General features: G+C 29.7%; 1 protein-coding gene and 1 long non-coding RNA gene across 2 annotated transcripts in view; one reads left to right on the top strand and one right to left on the bottom strand.

The window, feature by feature from the left end:
* Window positions 1-14144, top strand: part of Octalpha2R (alpha2-adrenergic-like octopamine receptor) — a 98142-nt gene that overhangs the window by 70027 nt on the left and 13971 nt on the right. The window lies entirely within an intron of this gene.
* LOC108767101 (uncharacterized) lies at window positions 11018-12531 on the bottom strand. The gene is made up of 3 exons (XR_001940415.1): window positions 12454-12531; window positions 12151-12254; window positions 11018-11046 (listed from the first exon to the last, which is right to left on the bottom strand). It is a non-coding gene; the product is annotated as an uncharacterized LOC108767101 (long non-coding RNA).

The following is a 14144-nucleotide window of genomic DNA, read 5'->3' as shown; positions in this document are numbered from 1 at the left end:
TCTCGAAATTGTTTTTCAGTTATAAATTCATTCATGTAAGTGAAATTGGTTTTTTCTTTGTTTTACTTTATTGTTTCTATTTTTAATATCAAATATCTTGAAATTGAGCTTAATATTAAAGTCCTTTTGAAATTCACTTAGAGGAGGTTCAGTCGTCCATTTACGCTCCTGAGACTTAGCTTCCTGAACCTCATTAATCTTTAATGTTCTCTATTAATTAAGTATTCCATTAAATTTTTGTTAAGAAAAAGTTAATCTCAAATTGGTCAAAGAATTTGTGATTCTAAAAGGGAATACTGAAGTGATATTCATGATTTCATATTATACTTTCATATATTTATATATATATTTATATGTATATGTGTATATAGATATATATAATTAATATATCAATGATATATCAATTATTGCACTGCACTATATTCATTTATTATACATAAATCATATAAATTAAATATGAAAAGGGTATAGAAATCAATACTTTTATCTATTTGTATCTATCTTTATACATATACTTTTCTATCTCTTATTAAATAAAAAAAATAATTTTTCTAAGTATATTAATGATGATCTTTTGTGTGAATACATTATCAATAGTGTAACTGTAACTTCAGTTTCTGAAAATGATTTCTCCACTAGAACTGATGTATAAAATGACAAGCTTTATGACTGTATAAAAAAATATATGAAAAAGTTGAAAGCAGAGAGAGAGAGAGAGAGAGAGAGAAAACTAGGTAGCAAACTACAAATCAGATTTTAAAGACAAACAATTTAAAAAATCCATAAATCATCAGTAGCATTTAATACTACTGTCTAAGCTGTCAAATGTATTTATTGATAATAATATATGGTACTTGAAAAGAGAGTAAACTTTTTTAACTGAGGTTCTAACCACACTCATAAATAAAGTTTTATATACGAGTTTTATATTGTTTTTTTTTATTATATGATACGTATTATTGCTTTCTTATTTTTCGGTATAATTTTACGAAAAATATACCGGTGATCGAATTTATCATTCTTTCACATCATAAAACAAACACACACACACATGAATAGAAATAACATATTCATAATAAATATTTACATTTTTAGGTACGTTTCTCTGTGATTTATGAACATCACATGAGAATCAACAAATATGTTTATTTAAAAGATATTATATTTTCCATGTGGAGATAGAAATAATTCTGAGCGTAATGCTTACAACATGAATTTGTATTGTATTTATAATTAAAGAAAAATATATAGAAATATCACAGAAAAATTCATAACAGAACTTACATTAAGCATGTTAAATAACAAATTACACATGTACGTTGATTATGAGTAAAAATGAGATTATAAGATTTTAAACATACCGCAATCGGTTTCGGCACAAGTCCTGCAAAGCCGCGTTGTCGCTCTGCTACGTATAGTGTATAGTAGCGCAATAAGCATAATTAAATAGACTGTGTGCACATAATTATGCCCATAGTGCATCTCGGCGATTACAAAGCGAAATATACGTTGTACAACAACGTACAGAAACGTACAGAAACGACGGCCAGCTTCTATTTACACTAAACGTGGAGAACGCAAGCTCCTCTCTCTCTGCAATTTATCAACTGACCTATTTCCTAAAACCATGTGGCGAATTAAACAACACACATGCGTTGGGGGATTGAAACTCGACAGACTTCAGACAGCGATTTTCCATTTAACAGACATTTACACTTTTCCGAAACATTATTGTTAATGAAAATTACGTATTATTCCAAATCAGCGTGTCAGATTTGATGATATTTTAGCATACTTAGAGGTAATAGGCTATTTTGAATTTAATGCGTAGAAAAAATTAGGAAAATATAAATCCCATCTTCCAAATTAGATGTCAATTATCAACAGACAAACTCATTCATCTTTTCGTAACTAATAGTAGATAGAGTCTATTAAAAATGTCATTGCAATAAAAATATCTTAATGGGAAAAAATATATGTTGTCTTTGAGAAGTAGGGTGACTTAACTTGTTGCTGGTTATAAATGGTATGTGAGAAAAAATACATCCCAGCGCGGGCGCCCTATGAGTGGGCGCTACAACGTATAGGTGAAAATGGGCATGTTATAGTTACAAGACTCACCTTTTTTATGCGAGATTTTTATGGATAAGGGTAAACGGTGTTCGAGATGTTCATTGAAAGTCATTGAGAAGTAAATGCCAGTGAAATTTTTGCAACGAGTAGGAGGCGAGAAAAAAGTAGTATCATCTTAGAGAAAGACTTAAATAAAGCCTTTAATTCTTTATTCGACTTTGTCTCTAAATATCATGCCTAGCGAGGCATGTTTCTTATTAGCTCTTGTCACGGTTGCTAATTATCTGTATAATTAGCACAAACCTTCTTGTGGAGAGAATAATCTGACACCGAGGAGCATCCTTGGCTGCCTCAGATGCGAAGGGATCTGCGGTAAAGAAGGATGAGAAGAGCGGGGGTGTATGCCTGCCCCTTGTTAATCGGCATTTAAAAATAACGAGCAAGACGAGCGCGCGAGCAGCAGCGATGCTCATATTTCCGGATAACCGGATAACCGGATAACACGGTCGGAAATCGAAGGAAACGCGAGACAACGGATTCGAATTACTCGGAAGATTTGCGATGTACACGGTCATTAATTTTCCTGAGATTTTCTTAGTATGTAAAAAAAGAATCAATGAAGGTGCTTTTATGGCATACACTACATTTCGTACATCCTTTGATCGTGCAATTAATTCTAAGTCGATTTTTTTTTAAATTTAATTAAACTGTTTTGTATTTTTTGCATGATATTAATTAAACTGTTTTGAACTATGTGCATACCTATAAGTGAGATCGACAAATGTGTTTATCATTATAATATAAATTATATCATTATATAGACATATTTTCAATCGGCCATAACGAAACGTATAAGTACGTATTATTAAACATCTCAAGAAAATAATTACAGAAAACAAAAATTCTCGTTGACAATTCTCGTTGTACTTGCGCGCCACTTCCATTCGTTCACTTGGATAACAGTAAAGTATCTGTCAGTGTTTATGTCAAAATAGCGATCATAATCGAGAGAGAAGGAAAAAGAAAGAGAGAAAACGAGATATTATTATAATATTAATATATATTAACGTTATTATATAATATATGATATTGTGTGACTACGTTGCGCGCACTGCATGTTGGAATGAAAGATGCGTAATTGTATTATTATCAACAATGAAATAATTTGCTCTATGTTACATACATAAAGTGTAAATCAACAGATGATGGTGTCTCAACACCTCGAGTATATACATATATTTACATATAAATCAAACATATGAACATATATAGTATCCTTTCAGTTTCATTATAAAGTTTCGCTTTTTATGTATACCACTCGATAGAGCATAGTTTCAGCTTTAAGAATCTGATATTTTAATTGCGGTACGATGATTTTTAACAGAGTTATGAGTAATCAAAATCAGAATGCTCTTTTATTTAATCCGCGTGTAACAAAACGCGTATCTTAGGAATATGTTTTAAAAACGAATTTTTTAGGAAAAATTTTTAATTTTTACGCCAGATAGTCGAAAATTTCACTACGAATATGTTCTGTATATAATTTTGAGCTAATAAAATACCGATGAACTTTCTGAACAACCTATATGGAAATAATTGGCCATATTGTTGAGTAGTTTGTAACACTATAGGCGATATACATATATACATATATTTCCCCAAATAGATAATATCATATACGGTAACGCGATGAATGTGCTGATGTGTGATGTGCATACGGTTACCTATCATTATTTAGGGTTTGTTTAACCCTCAACTACATGAGTGGGTTATTTGAAAATTTTAGTCGGCTGCTATTTTTGTACTGTTAATATTGCAGAGTTGAAGTGAGGGGGTAAAAAAGTTTGGAACCTCTCTCTCTCTCTCTCTTTCTCTGTCGATCGCCATGATGCAATTGTTCCGTTATATGACACTAATTGTGATGCAATAAAAGTTTGGCTTGGATGACTTGGACCCGTCAAATATAAATTCGATTTTTGCTGAAAGTGAAAATTCGTTTTTAGTAAATGCTTATTTATTAGTGTTGTATTCAAGTATATGTGTCTTCTTATAATTAAAACATATATTTATTGTCAGAAAAGCATTTTTGCGAGAGAGGCGAAATCTTGGCAAATTCTTGGTGGAATGATCGCTCTATTTTCTCGGAATTATAAAATCGTTAATAAATAATGTCGAAATCATTATGTATTTAATATAAAATAATTTCATTGCGTTGTGTTTTGTTTTAAAAAAGAAAATACCTGCCATACCTCCAATATCATTTTTCCGAGCATGTATATAAAAATGCTCCCATTTCAGAGTCGTGTAAATAATTATACTTTTTGGAATGAATCAATATTTGTTAAAATATATATTTTAATAAATTAAAATGTTTAACTTTAAAGAAATTTAAAATGAAATTTTAATAAAATTTTCTATTATAGTTTAAAAGTATCATCTCCGCGCGTAATTATTACACATGTATTCTTATTATTCATAATGTAAAAGGATTAATAGTTTAACAGTATTAAAGAACAGGATCAGCTTCTCATTAACTGTCTCTAAAATAGCTCGAAATTAGTTCGGAGCCAGACAAGTAAGCCTTTCGATAGAACGCAAATCTCAGCTCTAAATTTGGCAATTTATGCTTTAATGAATACGCACTTTCAACGCGCAGTCTACTATTCAATAGAGAAAGCTGAATTCGTAGTCACTCTATGACGTGGCTAATGATGCTTGTAACACTTGTAACTGTTAGAGTAACCAGAATCTAATTCAGAAGCAGAATACCTTAACAATAACTCAATTATAATAACTTACTGTACAGTGACTATGACTTAACTAAAATATAAATTACTCAAACAATAGGAAAGGACCTAACTTATCGCGTAGTCTCTTAGTAATCCTTTGCTCATTGGAAATGTTAGAAACTTTAATGTGCTTTGCACATTACGTACTGTAGATAATTGAGTAGCAATGATATTTATGAAAATAATTTTGAACCTGCAAATAATAATAACTGTTTTATTGTAGTATAATCAACTATAAATTGTAAATAATATATGTAAAACAAAAAGTACTCTACGTATATCTGCATTTAAATTTACAACGATTGCAAATATCTACTATTATATAAGTTGATGTGCACAATTTTCGCCATCGTATATTGTGTGCATCATTAATAAAATACATATAAATAATGTTTTACGTTCAAAGTTGTGCCTCGCTTTCCGTGATCAGTAATCAGTTGATTTTATTTTCCTCTCTAAATTGATCATTTTATCTTCGGTTATTTTAGAGACTGACGATTACGCGAATCAACGACAAAGTACGTTAATCGGTGAAATGGCTGTGAAAGTGGATTTAATACGTTATTTGATGAAAAGCGTGCACTGTGCAGCCTATGCCACCACTGATCAGCCGCTTGATGGTATCTTTACGGTTTGTTAGATGGTCACGGGTCATCGCTCAGTCCTGCTGATGATGAGCGACCCATTTGCGGTAGAGCGGACGCCGTGTCGAACGGTTATGATCGAATACAGCTATACCGAATACATTTGAAATCACAACACTTTCCAAATAAACCTCCCTTTGAAATATTTCAAAGTCGTATATTATTCATCGATTTTCAAAATATTTAAATAATACTTAATCTAATTTGAATGTAACGTTTATTTTTGTCACATAAATACATCGTTCTTGACGAATAGTGCTGTTGGTTCTAACAGATACATTAAGCCCATGTTCCTACATGCACTACCACTACTGAAAATCTACAGTAACGTGAACTATAGATTTTCAGTAGACTGGCAGTGTATATCAGAACATCGCCTAAGTAGAATGAACAGATGCAAATCAATTGAAAAGTATACTCTTACCATGAAATAAAGTATATTTATTTTCCAACTTTTACTTTTCACGGAAAAGTTCGAGAAAAAAATTTCGTTTTCTATATAAATTTTACTTTTTTACAAACAAAAGCTTTTTAAAACATCAAGTTTGTGTTTATTTACTTTTTGTATGCTTAATACATCTTTATCTTGCTTGCAGAACGTAAAGTGGCTTAACAATAAAATTAAAGATAATAGGAATATTACGTTAAAATCTAGCTCACAGAATACGTGTTTTAGTCTGTCATTTGTCTGCCAGAGAGATGCGAAAAACTCATTTTAACTGGAAGCGCGTGACAAAAGCTCATCAAATTCGTCAGCTCAAAATGGTTTGGGTGTTAGCGGCGGACAAACGATTTTAGTAAAAAATCAATCGCATCATAAGAGTAGGGATATATGGCTGATGCATCAATGTGTATCATCAATGCGCATTGCTTGAATGTAGTATGTAATATTGGCTCGTACTATACACGATTTTAACGCGTCATAGAACATTGCCGTTTGAGAGAGGATATGCCGGTGCATATATCGCTAAAGCTAGCTTCAATTAATTCAATACCAAACTTAGAACTAATTATAGGATATGCGTAAGAATAGAATAGATCATAATAGATTACTGTATCATATATATGTATATACATGTGTATATCCATATAAAACTTTTTATTACATAGTTATTATGCAATATTAAATTTTATAAAAAGTATAATGGTATATATATAATGTATAATTTAATATTATATGTAAAGTGCTTAAGTGTATCGTTCAATGATTAGATTAAAAAAAACTAAATGCATAGATAACATTTAAAAAATATATCATAAGAACATACATTGCTTTGCTTAGCAAAAACAGGAATACAGTGCATTTAATAACAAAAATAAACATAAACGGAATCTAAAAATAAATTTATATAGTAACTAATAATAGAATACAATTTATATTTTATATTATTAGAAAATAAAAATAAATTTAAATAAATATAATACATATACGCAGGAATATCCACATTAATTACAAACTTTTTAATTCAAATGAACTCTCTTTCCTAATCAAACACTGTAACTGGCATTATTTCTGTTGTAACGATACACAAATCGTACCATTAATTAACGAAACGGACAATATTAAGTCTATTTGCATTTAGGTAAGCTGCAATTATCTCTCGAGCGTTCTACTTACCTGACATTGAAATCCCATCGCATCGAGCAAGTTACGATACCTAGCGGAGCGCGAAAGCGAGGAGATTACGGATGTTATTGCATTCAACTAACTTTGCACGATTCCCGTTAGCTTACAGTACAGCATAAATTATAGCGTATGGTATGGTTACCAGTAATTACGTTGTTATACTCAGAGATTAGCCAAACGTTCAATAGCTACCTTGTGCGAATCAATCGCACAACGTATGCACATCGCGTTTGTACATCGCGATCTCAATATACATAAATTGCCATTATTTTTTTTATCGCAATGTCTAAGGGTGTGTGGCCTTTTTACCTCAAATTCGACAAACAACGATTGTTTGACGTGTACGTAAGTGTGTATGTAATATCGATCTTGGCGCGCGCGCTCACGCATACACAGCGACACTACCAGTGTTCCGTTTCAGGCACGATTTATTAATAATTGAACAACTGTGATGTCAATAGGAGAATGAAAAACGCGTCGACCGATGATTGCAGTCATACGTATGCAATGACTCGAGAGAGAGAGAGAGAAAGATTCATATTCATTTTACCGCGATTAATTCTTTTTTTTTTTTATTTTCACGTTATAGATTAATTCATTCTGCAAGAGAAAATGAAGCGTAGCAGCGACTAATCCTTTTTTTACAATTGATTTTCTATATATTTTATATATTTCATGTATTTCATGTATTTCGAATTCACAGCTGATTACACTTGGCAAAATTATCGCGTGCAAGAATGTAATTAAATGAAAAGTATCACAAACGGTTTCAACAAAGACAAAAGATGGTATGTAACTGTGGTAGAGAATTGCATTCGACAATTCATCGATTCGGTGATATACATATGGAACCGGAGAGAGAAGAGCGGTCTCTATTTACCATATCCATACGTCGTAGGTCATACGTCGTAGTTCATATACAGGTATATAAGGGAGCATATAAGGGAAGACACGCGAATTTACATTCGCCGAGAGAACATTGAAAAGAAATATCGTTTCGACGAAACGAACATTTTATCTAATCCTACAGAGACCGTAATCGCGTCTTTGCCATATTCTTCCGTATTTTTCCAACAGTCGGCATATACCGAATATGCAGATAGTGAACAATTTAAATGGAATTTTTCTCGCCACTTGCTCGCGCTTAACATCTGCCTCTTAAACATTCGAGCATATTCTGACTATCGAGCAGAATCCGCGTGGAACAAGTTCCAACGAGACAACAATACTGTCGTATCCACGCTGTCACATCGAATGCTTTCTCTTTCGTTTATAATTAAAATTAAAGCGCAGGAAATTATTGTAACTTTACGAAATAAATTTCTACCGCATATTTAAGATTTAATTCTGTATTTCTATTGTGTAAAATCATCGACCATATTTATGGTGCGAAATAATGCTGGCTGAACGTTCCAATAAAATTAGCCTGCAAAATATTAATTTTATTTTTCTTCAATCAGTTCGTTTTATTAAGTTATTAAATCAAGTTTTAATACAATATGCTTTCTCCATTTGTTTTCATATTAACAAATATGTACCTACCTATGTGTACGATTATATATATTAGTAATACTCGAAATATGTTCGCTAATAATACATTTGTGCATTGCAGCTAAACCTTTCACATATTTATCATAGGAATATTTTCAATCCAAATAAACGGTGCGTGAGACATGAGAAATCTACTTCATATTTCATTATTCAAACAATGATGCGCGTATGATATTATATTATCGTAATATGAAAATTATTTTCCTAGCTACAGAAAATTTTCAGATGAGAAATTTGAAGAGATACGAAAAATTATTAATATCTTTTATAATACTTAATAGCTTTTATAAAATGTTAAACTTATTCTGTTACTATTATTAAACTTAAATTATTATAACACTAGTTTACAACAAAAAGTTACTTGGAACCATACAAGGTGTTTCTTATAAATTTTTCAAGGTTGAAAACACACCTGTGGTGCCGTAAACCCTCCAAGGGTCGACTCTGTCAACTCCGAGTATATTTTTTCTTGTTCAACATTCGGTGACAGAGTCAAGTTTTAAAACGCACCTCAGAACGTCAGATTTCCGAAATAATTGACATTTAATATGTGAAAAAAATGGCTTTTTGCAATATTTGACACTTTAAAAAAAAAGTTAATGTTATATTAAAATTCTAATCAAAAATTTTATTTTTTTAATACTGCAAGTTTGACTAATATTATGTTATTTTATTCCTTTTTAAATCTATAATGTACACCATAATCTATCTTATAAAAAATCAGCTGATGTCGTATAGTAGCAAATCAGGTTTTTTGTCGCGCGTTTCTCCAATTTTGGATTAATACGAAAGAAAAGCTCAAATTATATTAGGGTCTTAGGATTTAGGTTTCAGAAATATATCAAAGGTAATTTCATTTTGGTCGTTAAAATATGCAGCATATCTGCCTCATTTATTATTCTGTATGTAGTCCCTCATAAATTTAATATATTACTCGCTTTTCCATGTGAATCATTACGCATTCCCGATGAAATTCTGTAGTCACTTTCATGTGGCTCCGAAATCATCATTCTCCAATTTACTAACGCCTTATTCATTAACGCGTTTTTCATTAAATCGTCGTACCAACGTATTTTTAAAATTTTTCATATTGCAGAAAAAAGTGTTTATAAAGGTAACATACAGTATATTTTTCATAATAATGTTAATGTGTTGTATATTGTATATTGTATATATATATTGTTAGTAGTACGTCAATAATCATATTACATTAAAATGTGACAACATTTTTATTAAGTAGTACTAATAAATGATATATCGAATGATATCAAGAGCTATTTAACACTGACTTTTAATAATTGCGGTAGGAAATAACGGCACTGCCTTCGAAATGGTAAAATAATTGAATGATTTGCTACTAAATTTCGCTTAAGTCCTCTTTTATATTCCCCTGACAAATTCACTCTCGGATGAAAGTGTAGGGGAGACCGGGACTAGTTGTCGTACGGGGTTGATTGTTAAAATGCTTATAACTCAAACAGAACATAGCAGAAAAATCTCTTTTTTTTTTACTGTAGATAACTGATATAATATTAATCTGTTGTGTAAAATGATTTGCACCACAAGCGTTGTATATATTATTTATAGTGATTTTTAAGAAAATAAAGTTAGTAGGAAAATTTTTCTTATCGCCTATTTTGTTGTCTGACAAGTCTCTAGCATTATTAATCGCGATATCCCTGTATTCATAGAAAACGACATGTCTTAGAAGATCCTTGCTACAATTAATTAATCATTATCCTGACAAAGTTTGTGAATATAATCCTTTTTATTAGAAATGGCTATGTGGGGTGTAGATTGACCAATCAAAATGAGATGAGATTAGGTGACAACTATAATTTTAATATCTTTAAAGAACACATTTTTAGAGAATATACTTACAAATATATTATATTTTATATATATGTTTTTTCATTTTTCATATAGAAACTACGGTACAAAAACAAATTACTAATAATATTTTATGATTAAAATAACTATTTTATTTGTATATATATATTAATACCATAATTACTATTATTTCTTAAAATATAGAACTGATATTAAGATAAAAATTGTATTTTGTATATTGTCCATAACAAATATGCTACTGCCAATCCTAGAATATGTGACAATCAACCCAGAACACGGGATTAATTGTTACATTTTTGCAGCTTTATTTAAAATTAAATAACTTATTTTTACGATATAATAAATTCACGTAATATTTTTTTAATACCTAAAGGATTGTAGGTATATTATAACTTATATTTCAAAATCAGGCATTCACTTTTTTCTAAAAATCACTAATCAAAAATTGTGATAACCGACTCCGGTTTCCCCTACGTTCCATTCTTCAAAAGTAGTTTATTCGCGCGAGCATCTTTAAGAGATAAATAGAATAATAAAAAAATGAAACTTACAATGAAAAGAATGAGAGAGAGAGAGAAATAAAGCGGAAACGAAAATGAAAGAGATAAAGTAGAAATAACAATGTTCAAATATGAATTATTTATATATGAACGGATATTTTCATGCATGCTGTAGATTAATGTTAGAATTGTATACGATAAAAGCATATCTTTTCTTATTGTATACTTTGTTTTCTTGTATCCACTTTGGTAAAAGGATTATGCTTTGATAAAAGGATAGAGATTCTTTAGATGTACAGAACAAGTTAAAAATTAACAACATAGAAAGAGAAAAACTTCAAGAAATAAGACATATAACTGGGAAATCCATTCAGAGAATAGTAGTTTGAAATAGCAAAATGGACCAGCCGAAAACATTTCATATGAACGGATAAAAGCAAGGAAAAAAGAAAAAAGGGGCATTATATTGAAAATATGGTGGTCAAGAGATGTTCACAAAAAAAACAATGAAAGATGCTGTTTAAATACAAAAATAAAGAAAGAAAAAAATGAATGAGACGGACGTGACGAACAAAAAGAACGAAAAGACGTCAGTAAAAAGGATATTACAAACTCAAAAAACGACGATGGAAAATACGAAAAATATCATGTGAAAGATAAAGTTGCTAAGTATCGTATTTTTAGTTTTATTTCAATTTATAAATTTTTATTTCTACTTTTTCAAACTGTGCTAAAATTTATTAGAATGAAAAAATCACGTATACTCCTTTACATAAATAATTGTATTGTTTGCATAAATAATACACATACATAAATAAAAACAATTGTATTATAAATCATCATTCGTAATTATAATTGTTGTAATGTACTATTTGCATTATTTATATGCGCTTTCAATCAATTATTCCCACAATGTAATAAATGTTTATTTTATTCTGTATGAATCAAATCTAAATTCTCTCTCTCTCTCTCTCTCTCTCTCTCTCCCCCCCCCCCTCTCTCTTTGATATTGTTGTATAATACAGTGCTATTGTCAATCTTTAGTCTCATATATGCAGTTAGAACAAATCCCGAAAATATGAAACAAAAATGTGCGACAGTAAAATGTCACATACCTTCATTTGGTACCCTTTTCAAACAAGTTAATTTTGCGAGCACCTTATGACAGAGCTGTCATACATAAATCATAGGATGAGTCAAGCTATCGAGACACCGGAACCTACGCAAAGTAAACTTGTGTACACGTGCAGAAAATAATTGTAAATAAAACGAGAGATGCAGCAATTACGTTATGTGATACGTATAAGGTTATATACATTTATATTGGATGCAAAATAAAAGTCATACTTTGTGTTTGCTATAAATATATTGTATGTAAGGCTATGAAAAGATATCCATGTAAAGGAATGTGAACTTACAAGAGAACCTCGCGAGGTGTTAAATTCTGATTTTAATGAAACTTTGTGTACTTATAGCTTACATAAAGAGATGAATTTAGAAAATATCAGTTGTGGCCAAAAAAACGGTTTGGAGTGAAATCACCCCTTATGTATAAAGCGGTTTTCAGCTTTTTCCATTATATCTCGAAAACTATTCGAGATATCAAAAAATGTTTTACACAAAAGTTTTATAACAAAATTAGCTGTATTCATTTGCGTTAATAATATTTTTAAAAAATAATTATTATTCGAAATTTTCAAAAAAAGTTTTTAAATAAATATTCTAAAAAAATATCACTGAATAAATAGAGGCAATTTTATTGTAAAACTTTTGTATAAAACATTATTTTATATCTTAGTTTTTGAGATATAGCGGAGAAAAAGTCGAAACTGGTTCTCGATTCTCAAATTCACTTGTTAAAATCTTCTATATTGTATAAGATTTATTTAAAAAAATTATTTTTAAATATTTTCTTAATTAAGACTTTCATTTTTACTTCAAGTCATTTTCACTAATAAATATATAAAAAATATGTATGATATTATAAAAATAATATCAACTGTAATTCATAAAAATAATTACACTTTTGTTAGTTAAGTAATGCTAATATTGTTAATACTATCTCTTCACTAAATTATATAAATATGTTTATTTATCAGATAAGTAAATAATTTATTTCAATATCTGAAAATATAGCAAATTTATTGCTGCATAATTATATGCGAAAAGAAATTAATTTGATTTCTTAAAAAGTAATCTAAATGAACAATTCTGGTGAGCTGTCCACTGTAGTCTAACTACTCTAGAGAATTTACTCACGTTCAAGAATCAACTATGAAACTGCATGCGAAGTTTTATTTCTCAGTTTTTTTCAAAGTATTCTGTGTTTTTATTGCTATCACGTAAAAATTTTACAAACAATACCATTAACGTGTCACTTCTAATGCACTCATGTCAGAAATTTTATTATATTGTATTACTATAGCTTTATGCAAGAATTGAATAAATACTAATATAATGAAAAGCCCTCATTTAAAATAAAATAAAATAATATTTGCGCAAAAATAAAAGATTATTTGATATCGAATGCAATTTTTAATATTTCTATTTGTACTTTATACTTTTATATCGCCATAGCTTATAATTTATTTTATAAACATTCCAAGTTAATAAATATCTATATCGTTTATAGAATGGAGTAGCTCTTGAATATATTTTTTTCTTATGCTTAATTCAAAGGACAAATACACGTTAGTTTAAGCTTCTAAAATGTTATAAAATTAATAATTTTTTCAGATTAAAGGATATGAAAATTGTTTTGAGCTGAGAGCAAATATACAAGATGGATTTGAAATCGTAAAAGGAAAGAAAAGCTATTTAAGAGAGAGAGAGAGTCTCCAAGTTTCTCATAGAAAAAGGTGTAGAGAAAATATGGGAGAAAATTACCCAAGTTAGCAGAATTCACGTAGTTTTCAACTACTGCTACCTACAATATCACCTAACATTTTTATTTCTATAAAACTAGCCAAAAATTTTATATAAATTCGTTTTCGTTAGTATCATGATATAGAAACAAATGTGCATGTGGATGTGTAACTTGAAAATATATATTTATTCAAAAAAACATAGTTAAAAATAGAATAAGTAGCCCTTATCCATTATGAGTATA

The sequence above is a fragment of the Trachymyrmex cornetzi genome, unplaced genomic scaffold (genome assembly GCF_001594075.2).
Source record: "Trachymyrmex cornetzi isolate Tcor2-1 unplaced genomic scaffold, Tcor1.1 scaffold646, whole genome shotgun sequence".
Taxonomy (NCBI): domain Eukaryota; kingdom Metazoa; phylum Arthropoda; class Insecta; order Hymenoptera; family Formicidae; genus Trachymyrmex; species Trachymyrmex cornetzi.
The sequence above is the reverse complement of the archived record's forward strand: the minus strand, read 5'-3'. Positions and strand labels throughout refer to the sequence as shown.